Here is a 16953-nt window from a genome sequence, read left to right on the forward strand (position 1 = left end):
CAAGCACTACAATCAGTTCTGGAGATGCAAACAGGAATGGGACGGATCCCATCCTCAAGGATTCAGGCCAAAACCCACCATCAAAAGGCTTTTAAGCCCTCACCTGGGCTTCATATTAGGCCCCTGAGAATAGACTATCATATGGGCACAGTCCCTGCTCCATTTTGAAAGGCAGTAGGTGACAGCACTGCAGGAGCCATCCTTAGTGGACAAACCAAAGCTGTAGTCTCATGCCACACTTAGCAACGTGTTTTCCTAACCCTGCACATATACGCCAGGAATAGGCAGTGACTGAAGTAGTTGAGTACAGAACAGTGTTGGCAAGTTAGAAGGAGTAGAGGAAGTTACATGACTAGCAGAGACAAAACATTAGTATAGTGTGAGGTATTTGAGGGTGGTGGCGGGGGCCCAAACTTAAGAAGTAAGATACATCCTAAGCCTGACTTCACTTCTCTCTGCTCCTTCTTCGTTTTCACCGTTGCCAGGTCACTCCAGAGGCTCCCTTGCTCATTCCTTTTTGGTCTGCACATAATAATGCATGTAACGCATTTGACTCAGTCTGGAGATGTGAATCTGTCCACCACTGTTCTCCAGCCTTTAGACTTTAAATTCTGCTTTTGATCTCAGGAACAAACAAGTTTGTTTTGTTTTCTTGCTTGTTTTTGTTTGGCCTGATTCACCATTGGGCAGGGTCACCCCTGACGGCTTCTGTCATAACAGAGAGCCTTGTGTTTGTCTCTCTCACCATGCTAGTTAGGGCCCCCGGTTCTTGTTTTCTTATCCTTCTCCTCTCCTGCCTTTGACATCAGCCTGTGCCTGGCTCCAGTCCTTTGGATCAGCCCGTGGTCCTTTCTCTTTTCTCTCTGCCTGTTTTCTCCAAGTGACTCCCTCACCTACAGCTTTGTTGCCATTAGCATTGTCACTGCCCCTGAGATCAGGAAGTACCCTACAGCGAAGAACTAGACTCCTTTACAAACAGCCCCCTTCAGGCAGTCACAGGACCCACTCACATGAACATCAAGCAAGCGCAAAGGATCAGAGTCTTTTGTTGCAATATTTAAAAATCTTCAGCACCAGCACTTGGATTTTGACAACTGCAGCCCCCAAGTTTGGGGACAGACATATATTTCTCAGGTAATTTAAGGAGAAGGAACTTTTATCATCCCCACATTTCCATCTCAAGGAACCCCTACTTGGTCTTCCTCCTCCAAAGGAGTCTTTCCTTACCGTCAATCTTCTCGAGGTGTGGCCTTTGTCAGCTCCCTCCATTTCCTTCCCTCCTTCCCTCCTGGACACTTGGGGTAGTTGCATTCCTTGGCTCTTCTTCTCTTCTCCAGTTTGCCAGAGGCTTTTTTCTAAGTCCTCCTGCTTCTTCATTTACTCAAAAAGGCAGTGCAGCACAGTGGTTCGAGAACACAGCGTCTAGAGCCAGAGACTTCGGATTGAATCACAGCTCCGCGACCTGCTGGCTGTGTTAGCCTGAACTATTCTCACACCTTCTCCAGGTGGCAATTTTCTCATCTTTAAAATTGAGTTAAAGATCACACCTACTTTACTTGGCTATTGAGTAGAGTAGGTGAAATAACGCAGGTTCAAGAAATAATAATGCATGCAAAGCCTTTGACATGATGCCTAGCATACATTAAGCATTCAATGTGTATTAAGATACTATTATGGCTTCTTTATTGTTCTTTGAACATAGCAAGAATGCTCCACCTCAGGGCTTTTGTACTTGGTCTGCCTTGTACAGAACGCACTTTTCCCACGTTTTTTACTGGGCTTGCTCCCTCATTTTACTCAGCATCCTGCTCAAATATCAATTCCACGATGATGTCTTTCCTGGTCATCCCATATATGATAACACTCTTGTCATTCCTGAGCCACTTACCCCACTTTATCTTTTACTTATGGAACTTTATCACCTCCAGATATAGTACATATTTATCAGTTTGTTGTCTGTTGTTCCCCACTAATCTGTAATTCTTTAGGGACTCTATCTCTGAAGCTCCAGCACATATAATGGTAGATGCTCAATAAACACTCATTTGGTGATTGTCTTTAGATCTCTCTCTGATATTGTCACTTTCCTTCTTTCTGGAAATCCTATCCTCTTCACATACTTCCTTGTCTCTTCCCATTGATTACAGTTTCTTGGTTTTCTGTTCTCCTGTTTTTCAAGGCTCGGGTTCTTAACATGTACTTTTCTTTTTCTTTAATTTTGTCTTTGGGGAGTATGTGTCGTCTCAGAGCTTCATCTCTCACACTTGTGCTCCTGTCTCAGCTTTTCACCTGAGTTGCGTGTGGTTTCAGGTGCCTGGGGGCCATTTCCATTTAGATGTCATATCGTCACCTAAAACGCCCAAACCACCTTCCACCCTCAGTCACCTCCCTATCCATGCCCCTATTTCCCTCCCACTCAGTTAAGCTTGCAACCTTTGCAAATGTTTTTATTGCTCTTCTTTTTTATTTTTCCCCTAATCGGCACCAAACTGGACAGTTTCTTCCTTCAGAATTCAGAATATTAAACAAAGAAAATACTATAAAGAAAATACTATTTAATGCCTAATAGATGCAAATGCTCTCGGGGTATAAAGATTCACATTCTGTCCTCAATGAGTTTATCTTCTAGCCTGAGAGGTGAAACATGTTCAGGAATTATAATTTAAGGTGGGGTATAATGAGTCACAGATTAAACTGTATGAGACTGCAGGAGAGGGGGACATTACTTCCACTGGGACTAGGGAAGCCTTCAGGGATGAGGAGATTTTGAGATGAGCTTTGAAAATCAGAATGTATTTGGACTTTTGCTCTGAGAAGGCCCATGGGGATGGAGGGAACAGCGTGAATGAGAACTCCCAGAGCAACGAGAGGGAAGGGGGAGCGGTGGAGCTGACTATGGACGGTGCTGAGGGTGCATGAGGGGGAGAGGGAAGTAAGGTGGAGAGATAGGTTGGGGGATTTTTACTTCATGCGGGAGGTATTGGAAAGAGATTGAGGAATAGTGAGCTGATAAGTAATGCAGTGAGCTGTGTTTCAGGAACGTTAATCTAGTAACAGTCTCTAAAAAGGGTTGGAGATGAGAAACGCAAAGCAGGGCGTAAGGATCTAGGACATCATGGACATCGTGGCAGACTAAATGTGGGCAGTAGAAGTGGCAATGGGAATGTCGGTTCAGGGCGATGGTAAGGTGGAATAAACAGAACTTGGTAGCCGATTGAATATGGAGAGCAAGGAAGAGGGAACAGTAACAAAAATGATGCTAAGATATTGAGTCCAACCATCTGATCCTCCGATCAGAAATAGGGAAGATCAGAGGATCAGATCTGAGAAGGGAAGTAATGAGTTTGATTTTAGTTACAGTGAATTAGAGTCGTCAATGGAATATCCAGGTGGCACTGTCCAATAGGTAATAAAACATGAGCCCAGAACTCAGGACAATGGGCAGGTCCAGAAATAGCAATTTGGAGGTCATTAGCAAAGTAAGATTTAAAGTCCAGAGACTGGCCACAATTGCAAAGGTATTGGCCAAACATGAGTTTTTGTGAAATGCTCATTTTTATGAGCCAGAAGGAGGAAAAGGATCCAGGGAACAAGCACAAAAAGAGGAGGGAAGGGAGAATAGTGTCAGGGAAACAAGGAAGGTAGCTTCAAGGAGTCATTGACACTGTCATTTGATTCTGACATGAGAAAGGGAGAAGATTGAGAAGAAGCCACTGGATTATGTGGTCTCAGGTCCTCCATTCTACTCTCACTGTTACACCCCTGGGATCTGCCTCTCTCTAACTCCTTTCTCTCCCTGTTCCAATAGCACCAATAAAATAATCTCTCATTGTATTAGTTAGGGTTCACTAGAGAAACAGAATCAACAGGAAATATTCGTAAATATAAAATTTATAAAAGTGTCTCACGTAACAGTGGGAATGTAGAGTCCAAAATCTGTAGGGCAGGCTGTGAAGTTGATGATTCTTATGGAGGGTCTGGATGAACTCCACAGGAGATGCTCGCCAGCCAAAGCAGGAAGAGAGCCTGTCTCTTCTGGATCCTCCTGAAAAGGCTTCCAGTGATTAGATTAAGCATCACTAATTGCAGAAGACACTCCCCTTGGCTGATTACAAATGGAATCAGCTGTTGATGCAGCCAGTGTGATCATGATTTAATTCTGTGAAATGTCCTCATTGCAACAGACAGGCCAGCACTTGACCAACCAGACAAACAGGTACCACCACTTGGCCAAGTTGACACATGAACCTGACCATGACACTCGTTGACACTGTTTTCATGACAGGATCCCTTTATCAATATGGAGGCAGAGTGGTGTGGTGCAAACAAGGTTTGATAGAGGGATCAAGAAACCTGGTTCTCTGGTTCTACCACTAAGCAACCATGGGTGCTTGGGCAAGGTGCCTCAATTTAAGTCAATGCTCTAAGTTCTCTTCCGCTCCAAATTCTAGGGTCTCTTTCTGCCACATAAACTTTTACCACCCCCCTCCCCAGAGTTTTATTGAAGATCCTCAGAAATATGTCCCCAGTCTGCTTCTCCAATCTTGTTTTCCAAGTTCTCCAAATGAACCCTGCACTAATCAGACTGGTCACCTCATGGTTCTGAACCAGACTGAACTGATTCCCACTCCTGTGCTTTGCTCTGCTTGGCTTCTCTTGCCGATGTGACTTTTTCTTCTTTTTTTCAGAGTTGCCTTTTATTTTTCAAATAGTTGAAATAACATGGTCTAGGATGTTATTTATATTAAGTTTTAATGTTAAAATCAGTGCATTTTTGGCATCAAATGTGTGATTTTTTCAATCATATCATCTCTCTGTGGTCACTATTTTCCTCCTTTTTTAAGACAAGAGTTGTGTCAAAACCTTTGGCAAAGTTTTAAGAATGATATATGAGCAAGATTTTAAACACAAAAGAAGTTGACCACTCAAATTTAGCTCTTAAATTTTAAGAGTCCCCAAATATGGTTAGAATTACCTGTGATTGGTTATCTTATGATCCACGATAGGTCGTTAGCAATTTTTGCATTCTCTGGTCCAAGTATAACTAACCCATATGTGCTCCTCTCAATGCCAAGAAACTTATTGCTCACTCCGTAAGTTTGTCTTGACTGACAGCTCAGAGTTGTTCCCTCTGTGTGTGCTTCATCTCATTAGTTCACACAAGAACAGTGCATACTTTTGTGTAAAGGAGAAACAGGAACATTGGCAATTGATAAAATGGAAAGTTTTGCTCCATCTATGTCCTTTTGCATGTATTTGCCAGATTTAACCCAGTCAACAGCTTTCCCCAAAGAGTGGGGACTACGTTTCTATTGAATTTGGATTCCTGTAAGAGTAAAAAGTGAATATTCCATTATGGCTAAATTTTGCACCTTCACCATAAGCATTCACATTTTTCTCGAATTTTGGTATGCGAGAATTCAGCAATCATCAAACATGCAAGGATCTTAAGGCTGGCATGATCTGGATTGGTATAAGGAACAGTTATAATATATTTACTGATAAAATTCACTGGGAAAGGAAGTAGAAAATGTGTCTTCATCCAACAATGTTTGAAAGTAGGATCTGTGATTGGCTTTCTTATGATTTGGGAACCATTACCATGTATGCTTCCACTAGACCCCATTATGTGCAGGTTTCTCAATCACATGTGGATGGACAGGTTTTTTTTTTTTTTTTTTTTACTTCAAGATTTTTAATGAAGTTGGTTTTTGTTTTGTTTTGTTTTTTTACCACTTTTTCTATCAGAGGCATCTGCTGAGATGTAACATTCACTGAGCATCTGATATTATCATAGTTTAATAAATGTTTCTTGATGTGTGGGAGCTTTCTCAGGACTGGTTTTATATCCATCATTTCTGTAGTTCTCCTCATTAACCTCACCTGATCCATCCCATAGTTGTTTCTTGTAAGTCTACTGCAGGTGTGAGGTTTCTGCTAGCTCTGATGAATGCATCCTCTTTGGTAGATTTTGATCTAGGTAGAGAGATGGAAAAAACATACCCTGCTCAGATGCATCTAATTGTGACTCATTGGGGACCACAGGGCGGGGGGATGGGGAGGGGAGAAATAGGCATTCCTCCTGTTTTTAGTTGAGCCTGTTTTCTAACAGTCAAGAATGCCTCAGTCCATCTTTGTACCCTACAGAAGAGAGGCGCTCAATGGCTGAGAGATTCCAAACAGAGTCCAGAGGTTATCCTGGAGGTTATTCTTACGCATTAAGTAGATATCACCTTGTTGTTCAAGATGTAATGGAGAGGCTGGAGGGAATTGCCTGAAAATGTAGTGCTGTGTTCCAGTAGCCATGTTTCTTGATGATGATTGAACAATGATATAGCTTTCACAATGAGACTCTGTGAATGTGAAAACCTTATGTCTGATGCTCCTTTTAGCTACTATATCAACAGAAGAGTAGAACATATGGAATAAAAATAAATAATAGGGGGAACAAATGTTAAAATACAGTTTGAAATGCTAGTGGTAAATGAAAGCAAGGGGCAAGGGGTATGGTATGTATAGTCTTTTTTTTCTCTATTATCATTTTATTTCTTTTTCTGTTGTCTTTTTATTCTTTTTCTAAATCAATGCAAATGTACTAAGAAATGATGAATATGCAACTATGTGATGATATTAAAAATAACTGATTGTATATGTAGAATGGAATGATATCTAAATGTTTTGTCTGTTAATTTTTTTTAATTAATAAAAAAAGGTTTTTTAAAAAAAGAAGAGACTTCCAGAGAAGATGGCAGCTTAGTAAGATGCGTGGGTTTTAGTTCCTCCTCCAGAACAGCTACTTAAGAAACAGAAACGGTACAGAACAGCTCCTGGAGCCACGACAGAGACCAAAAAGACAACGTACCCCATTCTGGAATGGCGGAACCGGCTGGGAGAATCCGCTGAGGTGAGATCCTCGAGGGGCGCGCGCTTCCCCGGGCTGTGGCGGCTGGCAGCCGGAGCCCCTCCCTCCCTCCTTCCCGGGCCGGCTGGGTGATTTGGACAGGCGGTCCCCTCAAGCCGCGGCGGCCAGTGCCCCCCCCACGCGCGGATTACCGGGCCGGCTGGGAGATTCGGATGGGCTCTCCCCCAAGCCACTTTGGCTGGCAACCCTCCCCCACAGTGAGAGTCTTCCAAAGTTAAAGGAGCCACAGCATCTGTTACTGGTGGGACCGGCAGAAAGACGAGTGCCACGAGCACCACCTACTGGGCAGGATAAGAAAAACAGAGCCCAGAGATTTCACAGGAAAATCTTTCAACCTGCTGGGTCCCACACCCAGGGAAATCTGATTAAATGCCCAGACGCCAGCAGAAAATAATGGATCACGCTCGGAAAATTGAAGATATGGCCCAGTCAAAGGAACAAACCAATAGTTCAAATGAGATACAGGAGCTGAGACAATTAATGCTGAATATATGAACAGAGATGGAAAACCTCTTCAAAAACCAAATCGATAAATTGAGGGAGGACATGAAGAAGACATGGGCTGAAAAAAAAGAAGAAATAGAAAATCTGAAAAAACAAATCACAGAACTTATGGGAGTGAAGGACAAAGTAGAAAAGATGGAAAAAACAATGGATACCTACAATGGTAGATTTAAAGAGACAGAAGCTAGAATTAGTGAACTGGAGGATGGAACATCTGAATTCCAAAAAGAAACAGAAACTATAGGGAAAAGAATGGAAAAATTTGAACAGGGGATCAGGGAACTCAAGGACAATATGAAGTGCACAAATATACGTGTTGTGGGTGTCCCAGAAGGAGAAGAGAAGGGAAAAGGAGGAGAAAAACTAATGGAAGAAATTATCACTGAAAATTTCCCAACTCTTATGAAAGACCTAAAATTACAGATCCAAGAAGTGCAGCGCACCCCAAAAAGAATAGACCCAAATAGGCGTTCTCCAAGACACTTACTAGTTAGAATGTCAGAGGTCAAAGAGAAAGAGAGGATCTTGAAAGCAGTAAGAGATAAACAATCCATCACATACAAGGGAAACCCAATAAGACTATGTGTAGATTTCTCATCAGAAACCATGGAAGCTAGAAGACAGTGGGACGATATATTTAAATTACTAAAAGAGAAAAACTGCCAACCAAGACTTCTATATCCAGCAAAATTGTCCTTCAAAAATGGGGGAGAAATTAAAACATTTTCAGACAAAAAGTCACTGAGAGAATTTGTGACCAAGAGACCAGCTCTGCAAGAAATACTAAAGGGAGCACTAGAGTCAGATACGAAAAGACAGAAGACAGAGGTATGGAGAAGGGTGTAGAAAGAAGGAAAATCAGATATGATATATATAATACAAAAGGCAAAATGGTAGAGGAAAATATTATCCAAGCAGTAATAACACTAAAAGTTAATGGACTGAATTCCCCAGTCAAAAGACATAGACTGGCAGAATGGATTAAAAAACAGGATCCTTCTATATGCTGTCTACAGGAAACACATCTTAGACCCAAAGATAAATATAGGTTGAAAGTGAAAGGTTGGGAAAAGATATTTCATGCAAATAACAACCAGAAAAGAGCAGGAGTAGCTATACTAATATCCAATAAATTAGACTTCAAATGTAAAACAGTTAAAAGAGACAAAGAAGGACACTATCTACGAATAAAAGGAACAATTAAACAAGAAGACATAACAATCATAAATATTTATGCACCTAACCAGAATGCCCCAAAATACGTGAGGCATACACTGCAATCACTGAAAAGGGAAATAGATACATATACCATAATAGTTGGAGACTTCAATTCACCACTCTCATCAATGAACAGAACATCTAGACAGAGGATCAATAAAGAAATAGAGAATTTGAATATTACAATAAATGAGCTAAACTTAACAGACATTTATAGGAAATTACATCCACAACAGCAGGATACACCTTTTTCTCAAGTGCTCATGGATCATTCTCAAAGATAGACCATATGCTGGGTCACAAAGCAAGTCTTAACAAATTCAAAAAGATTGAAATCATACACAACACTTTCTCGGATCATAAAGGAATGAAGTAGGAAATCAATAATAGGTGGAGTGCCAGAAAATTCACAAATACGTGGAGGCTCAACAACACACTCTTAAACAACGAGTGGGTCAAGGAAGAAATTGCAAGAGAAATTAGTAAATATCTCGAGGCGAATGAAAACGAAAACACAACATATCAAAACCTATGGGATGCAGCAAAGGCAGTGCTAAGAGGGAAATTTATTGCTCTAAATGCCTATATCAGAAAAGAAGAAAAGGCAAAAAATTCAGGAATTAACTGTCCACTTGGAAGAACTGGAGAAAGAACAGCAAACTAACCCCAAAGCAAGCAAAAGGAATGAAATAACAAAGATTAGAGCACAAATAAATGAAATTGAAAACATGAAAACAATAGAGAAAATCAGTAAGACCAGAAGTTGGTTCTATGAGAAAATCAATAAGATTGATGGGCCCTTAGCAAGATTGACAAAAAGAAGAAGAGACAGGACGCAAATAAATAAGATCAGAAATGGAAGAGGAGACATAACCACTGACCTCACAGAAATAAAGGAGGTAATAACAGGATACTATGAACAGCTTTACGCTAATAAATACAACAATTTAGATGAAATGGACGGGTTCCTGAAAAGGCATGAACAACCAACTTTGACTCAAGAACAAATAGATGACCTCAACAAACCAATCACAAGTAAAGAAATTGAATCAGTCATTCAAAAGCTTCCCAAAAAGAAAAGTCCAGGACCAGATGGCTTCACATGTGAATTCTACCAAACATTCCAGAAAGAATTAGTACCAACTCTGCTCAAACTCTTCAAAAAAATCAAACTGGAGGGAAAGCTACCTAATTCATTCTACGAAGCCAACATCACCCTCATACCAAAAGCAGGCAAAGATATTACAAAAAAAGAAAACTACAGACCAATCTCTCTAATGAATATAGATGCAAAAATCCTCAACAAAATTCTAGCAAATCGAATCCAACAACACATTAAAAGAATTATACATCATGACCAAGTAGGATTCATCCCAGGTATGCAAGGATGGTTCAACATAAGAAAATCAATTAATGTAACACACCATATCAACAAATCAAAGCAGAAAAATCACATGATCATCTCAATTGATGCAGAGAAGACATTTGACAAGATTCAACATCCTTTCCTGTTGAAAACACTTCAAAAGATAGGAATACAAGGGAACTTCCTTAAAATGATAGAGGGAATATATGAAAAACCCACAGCTAATATCATCCTCAATGGGGAAAAATTGAAAACTTTCTCCCTAAGATCAGGAACAAGACAAGGATGTCCATTATCACCACTATTATTCAACATCGTGTTGGAGGTTCTAGCCAGAGCAATTAGACAAGAAAAAGAAATACAAGGCATCAAAATTGGAAAGGAAGAAGTAAAACTATCACTGTTTGCAGACGATATGATACTATACGTCGAAAACCCAGAAAAATCCACAACAAAACTACTAGAGCTAATAAATGAGTACAGCAAAGTAGCAGGTTACAAGATCAACATTCAAAAATCTGTAGCATTTCTATACACTAGTAATGAACAAGCTGAGGGGGAAATCAAGAAACGAATCCCATTTACAATTGCAACTAAAAGAATGAAATACCTAGGAATAAATTTAACTAAAGAGACAAAAAAACCTATACAAAGAAAACTACAAAAAACTGTTAAAAGAAATCACAGAAGACCTAAATAGATGGAAGGGCATACCGTGTTCATGGATTGGAAGACTAAATATAGTTAAGATGTCAATCCTACCTAAATTGATTTACAGATTCAATGCAATACCAATCAAAATCCCAACAACTTATTTTTCAGAAATAGAAAAACCAATAAGCAAATTTATCTGGAAGGGCAGGGTGCCCCAAATTGCTAAAAGTATCTTGAGGAAAAAAACCAAAGCTGGCGGTCTCACGCTGCCGGACTTTAAGGCATATTATGAAGCCACAGTGGTCAAAACAGCATGGTATTGGCATAAAGATAGATATATCAACCAATGGAATCGAATAGAGTGCTCAGATATAGACCCTCTCATCTATGGACATTTGATCTTTGATAAGGCAGTCAAGCCAACTCACCTGGGACAGAGCAGTCTCTTCAATAAATGGTGCCTAGAGAACTGGATATCCATATGCAAAAGAATGAAAGAGGACCCGTATCTCACACCCTATACAAAAGTTAACTCAAAATGGATCAAAGATCTAAACATTAGGTCTAAGACCATAAAACAGTTAGAGGAAAATGTTGGGAGATATCTTATGAAACTTACAATTGGAGGCGGTTTTATGGACCTTAAACCTAAAGCAAGAGCACTGAAGAAAGAAATAAATAAATGGGAGCTCCTCAAAATTAAACACTTTTGTGCATCAAAGAACTTCATCAAGAAAGTAGAAAGACAGCCTACACAATGGGAGATAATATTTGGAAATGACATATCAGAGAAAGGTCTAGTATCCAGAATTTATAAAGAGATTGTTCAGCTCAACAACAACAAAAAGGCAACCAACCCAATTACAAAATGGGAAAAAGACTTGAACAGACACTTATCAGAAGAGGAAATACAAATGGCCAAAAGGCACATGAAGAGATGCTCAATGTCCCTGGCCATTAGAGAAATGCAAATCAAAACCACAATGAGATATCATCTCACACCCACCAGAATGGCCATTATCAACAAAACAGAAAATGACAAGTGCTGAAGAGGATGCGGAGAAAGAGGCACATTTATCCACTGTTGGTGGGAATGTCAAATGGTGCAACCACTGTGGAAGGCAGTTTGGCGGTTCCTCAAAAAACTGAATATAGAATTGCCATACGACCCAGCAATACCATTTCTAGGTATCTACTCAGAGGACTTAAGGGCAAAGACACAAAGGGACATTTGCACACCAATGTTTATAGCAGCATTATTTACAATTGCAAAGAGATGGAAGCAGCCAAAATGTCCATCAAGAGACGAGTGGCTAAACAAACTGTGGTATATACATACGATGGAATATTATGCAGCTTTAAGACAGGATAAACTTATGAAGCATGTAATAACATGGATGGACCTAGAGAACATTATACTGAGTGAGTCTAGCCAAAAACTAAAAGACAAATACTGTATGGTCCCACTGATGTGAACCAACATTCGAGAATAAACTTGGAATATGTCATTGGTAACAGAGACCATCAGGAGGTAGAAACAGGGTAAGATAATGGGTAATTGGAGCTGAAGGGATGTAAGGCACTGCCAGAATTGAGCCACTTGATTTCCTAACTTCAAGAGCACCACAGGATCTCCTACATGATTCCAGCAAGAGGCTATATGTAAGCTCTGGGAAAGTCCAAAGCTGGTAGGTTGATGTTTCATTTTAATTTCAGCTTTATGAAATAAAGCTTCAATTTGATAATTTTCAAAGTCTTTCTCAATTACTTCATCAACTGTTCTATCAATGTTTTTGACTGTTTCAAGATATTTTTCTGCAATGTCTTATAGACCTACACTGAAGTAGGTGTCCCTTCAATGTCATTATATCCAACATTAGGAGAAAAGTCTGTACCAAGTCCAGATTCAATTAAAGCTTTGCAAAATGGAGAATTGGGTCCAGAAATCAAGAGTGATGACTCAAGATTTTATGTGAGACATTTGAATGTATTGGTGAACTCTTGGTTCAGCTATTGGTGAAAGGAACTATTGGTAAAAGGAAGCTGATGCTGAGAGCTATTCATTTGGTGGAATCTGTAGTAACTAAATCTGTCTGGGCCACAAGTTATTTGGTGTTCCCTAGGGTTATGCCAAGACTTCTGAGCTGGCACTGTGGTACATTTCAATTTTCTGAAATGCTCTCAGTGCTTCTTCGTCTTTCAGATGAAGAATTTCTTTCAGATGTGGTTCTAACTGAAAATTACCATAAGTGAAGAATCTAGCATTACTTGGGTGATAATGAGTAGCTTGAAACTGAGCTGCCAGAGATCTGAGTAGGCATGCCAGGAAGAAGTCTATTTTGCAGATGTTCTGAGAATATTCTCTTATTATCTATAAACATTCCCTCTATCTCATTAAAGACAACTCCTTTAATGATCAGGGATGTTGAGGGTCACTTGGATTCTCATGTTCTATTCTCCAACCTTCTTGTCAGAAATCTAGTTCCTACGAGCATGGAAGAGAGGCTGTATCAAATGCACTGAGAGATGATTTTGAAAATTCTTGGGATTTTTTGTGGAAAATCGATAGAGAGTATAATCACTAGCTTTGAAGGCATTCAGGAAAGCAGTTGATGCTACTTTATGTGTCTGTTCTGAAGATGCTTGTCATATTGGTTTGCTAAAGCTCTATACATAAAGCAATATACCAGAAATGGAATGGCTTTTAAAAAAGGGAGTTTATTAAGTTGCAAGTTTACAGTTCTAAGGCTATAAAAATGACCAAACTAAGGCATCTAGGAGCCAAGATATTTTGGCTCTAGAAAGGCTGATGGGTCCGGAACACCTCTGTCAGCTGGCAAAGCACATGGCTGGCATCTGCTGGGGTCTTTGCCTTCTCATTTCTTATAGCTTCCTTTATTAGTTAAGGTTCTCTAGAGAAACAGAATCAGCAGGGAACATTTGCAAGTATAAAATTTATAAAAGTGTCTCACATAACTGTGGGAATGCAGAGTCCAAAATCTGTAGGGCAGGCTGTGAAGCTGATGATTCTGATGGAGGGTCTGGATGAACTCCACAGGAGAGGCTCACCTGCCAAAGCAGGAAGAGAGCCTGTTTCTTCTGGATCCTCCTTAAAAGGCTTCCAGTGATTAGATTAAGCATCACTCATTGCAGAAGACACTCCCCTTGGCTGATTACAAGTGGAATCAGCTGTGGATGCAGCTGACGTGATCATGATTTAATTCTATGAAATGTCCTCATTGCAACAGACAGGCCAGCACTTGACCAACCAGACAAACAGGTACCACCACTTGGCCAAGTTGACACATCAACCTGACCAAGACACTTCCCCAGGACCATTTTCTTTCTTCATCACCAAATGTCTCTGCCTGTGTCAGTTCTGAAGCGTTTTCCAAAATGGCTACCTCTTAAAGAACCCCAATAAGCAAGCCCACCTTGAATGGAAGAAGACACATCTCCATGGAAAACATCTAATTGAAAGGTCCCAACCACAGTTGGGTGGGTCACATCTCCATGGAAACAACTTAATCAAAAAGATCCTACCCAACAATATTGAATGAGGATTACAGAACATAGTTTTTCTGGGGTGCACAACAGTTTCAAACAGGCACACTTATACAATTGGTCTGGATGTACATCTATAAATGTGTTGTTGGAGCAGAGAGAAAAATAAATGTGTTGTTGGAGCAGAGAGTAAATGTGTACAGCGTACTGTGCCTTTTTTCTTTACATTCTTAGAATCAATCAATCAATAAAATATTGGAGACATTAATGAAAATCTGCTGTTCATGATTTTTGTGTCTGGTGAGCTGATTGTAGACATTTATTGTCTATTTTTAAAAAAGAAGGAACTTTAATTTATATCCTTTTCAACACCATTTAATTGGTTCAGATTTGTTTGCATGTTTTAGAATATAAACTGTGTAATAAGCAAAAAGTAGATGCTGACTTATCTAGCATTTTAAAGAAAGGATTTCTGCATGGGTATTTTTGAGAACCACAAAGAACTGTATGCTCAGGAATATGTGGAATGCCAGGACTAGCCATTGGAGTGGTGTGAAGGTGTACACAAATTATTTTTTAACATCACGGAGTAGATGTTACCTGGTTTATAGAGAACCTGTGGTTTCTTCCCTCCTACTTTATATTGGAGCGTCCTCTCACGGGCTGCACTACCTCTCCACCTCCATGGTTTCTGGTGTATGCAGCAGCTGGTCGGCCTCAGCAGCCTAGGCTGGCCCACGTGAACATGCTGGTGTGTACTTGACTCTCTGGTGTCCATGCTCACGTCCTTCCAGGCCCACACTCAACACTCACTTTTTCCATGAAACCCTCCTGGGCCCTCCAGCTCTCACTGGCCTTTCTTTCTACCGAACTCCTGGGCATCTATAGGGGGCATCTAAGTTTTATGTTTATTCTTTTTAACAGTTTGCCATTGTTTCCTGTACGGTTAATCACAGTTCTCATATGCTTGTGAGTTCTTGGAGGGGATGGAGCACTTCTGATGCGTCCTTTGTTCTTCCCGAGGCATATTTGTGCTCAGCATACCCACAGGCGACCTTCGACCTTCGTTGCTCTCAAGTAGAGTCTTGAGGAATGGTTTGGTGTTCAGGATTCAACAAGGCGGAGTCTTCAGAATAAGAATTGCGGGTGGGCCACGGTGGCTCAGCAGTTAGAGAGTTCTCGCCTGTCATGCCAGAGACCCAGGTTCAATTCCCAGGGCCTGCCCATGCAAAAATAAATAAATAAATAAGAAGAATGGAGATGGCCACTGAGAGGCCTCGGTAAGAAGTAATAAATCTCCAGAGTGGGCAGAGAGATGAAGCCAAGTGGTGCTCCTGGGTGAGTCCAGAGGCAAGAAGTTTATGAGTCAGCAGGAATTTGCAGATTCTGGGAATCTAAGGGTTAAAGGGGGAGGAGAGGTGATCACAGGTAGAACATATTGGGGTTGTTCGTAAGCAAAGAAAGGGGGCAAGACCAGGAGCGAGCTAAAGGAGATGAGCCTGAACTAGACACCTCAGGTTTAAAAACCCCAACTCATTTTTGTATGTGATTAAATGACCCGGAGATGAATTTCAGTAGCTTCAAAATTAGAAAGAAGTTTTGCTTTCTTCTTAAGTAACAGACAGAAACTAATGATAGACTGCAGAAAGATGAGAAAAATGTTCATGGGAAGCTAAGAAAGGCCAAGCAGATGACTCTTGTGAGGAGAGTTCTTGACAGATTTTCAGATGACAAAAGCCTAATCTTTAGCTGGAAATTGATTTATTTCAAATTAGTCTGTGGAGTGAGAGCCTGGAGGGAGTTAAAAAAAAAAAGTCAAACAGAGAAACAAAACAAAGCCACTTAAGCAGGAACCCAGATATTTGTCCCCAAACAATTAATATTAGCATTTCAGAGGCATTCCTGAAATAGATGAGCTTCACCATTAGCCTTCTGTGAATTCAAGCAAGGAAGCATCATTACACAAATGACATGCCTGGAGAACGGGTTTCTGCACAGGGATGAACTTGTAAAAAGAACATTTAAACCCAAAGCAATTTTGCAAATCTGTAATTTGCTGTATTCCCCTTGGTATCATTGGAGATATTTATGCTTTAGCAAAATTCTCACTGCCATTCTGATTTCTCCTTTTTCTCAATCCAGCCATGAAGTCATGAAGTCCCCTGTTTAAGACAATATGATTTGCTGCCATGGAAACAATTACAATATTATAAATTTGTCTTGCCCCATGAGATGAAAGAGGAAAAGCAATAACAGTGATATTTTGCAGTTCAATAGTGCCATTCACCCAGGAATCACTGACTGGTAAATATCATTGATTTGCAGAGGGGGAAAACTGAAGCAGCAAGCTCCCATGCCTTGGTCTAAAGCTCTTGAATTTTAGACTGTGGCAAGAATGTACAGATATTTCTAATTCCCACTCGGAGCAGCAGTTCTCTTTTTGGATGAGGATGGAGCATCGGCTCCTCTCCCAGTGCCTGTACTTCACCAACTGTTTCTAATTATTAAGTATTTGATGGACCCAAGTTTGATAAAATAAACAAAAAACCCTTGGCAATTGTCACAGTGGTAAAAGCATGTATATTTGGGAATAGCAAAGAGGTTCTACAACATGCATTGCAACTTAAACATTTATGTCCAGTTCCAGCCTTGGATTGCCCCCACTGGGCCCCCACTTTCTCCCACTCCTCTCATACAGATTCTCTTTCTCTTGATTCTCATTAATGGGTGAATTTACCTGGAAGGTAATGCTTAAGCTTCAGAAAGTCTCATGTGCATGGACCCC

At 40.4% G+C, this 16953-nt stretch overlaps 1 pseudogene; it reads right to left on the minus strand.

Annotated features, from left to right (window-relative positions):
• Window positions 1-4985: 4985 nt before the first annotated feature.
• On the minus strand, window positions 4986-14946 carry LOC143683384 (presequence protease, mitochondrial-like; annotated as a pseudogene).
• Between the last annotated feature and the right edge of the window lie 2007 nt (window positions 14947-16953).

The sequence above is a fragment of the Tamandua tetradactyla genome, chromosome 5 (assembly GCF_023851605.1).
Source record: "Tamandua tetradactyla isolate mTamTet1 chromosome 5, mTamTet1.pri, whole genome shotgun sequence".
In the NCBI taxonomy this organism is placed as follows: Eukaryota; Metazoa; Chordata; class Mammalia; order Pilosa; family Myrmecophagidae; genus Tamandua; species Tamandua tetradactyla.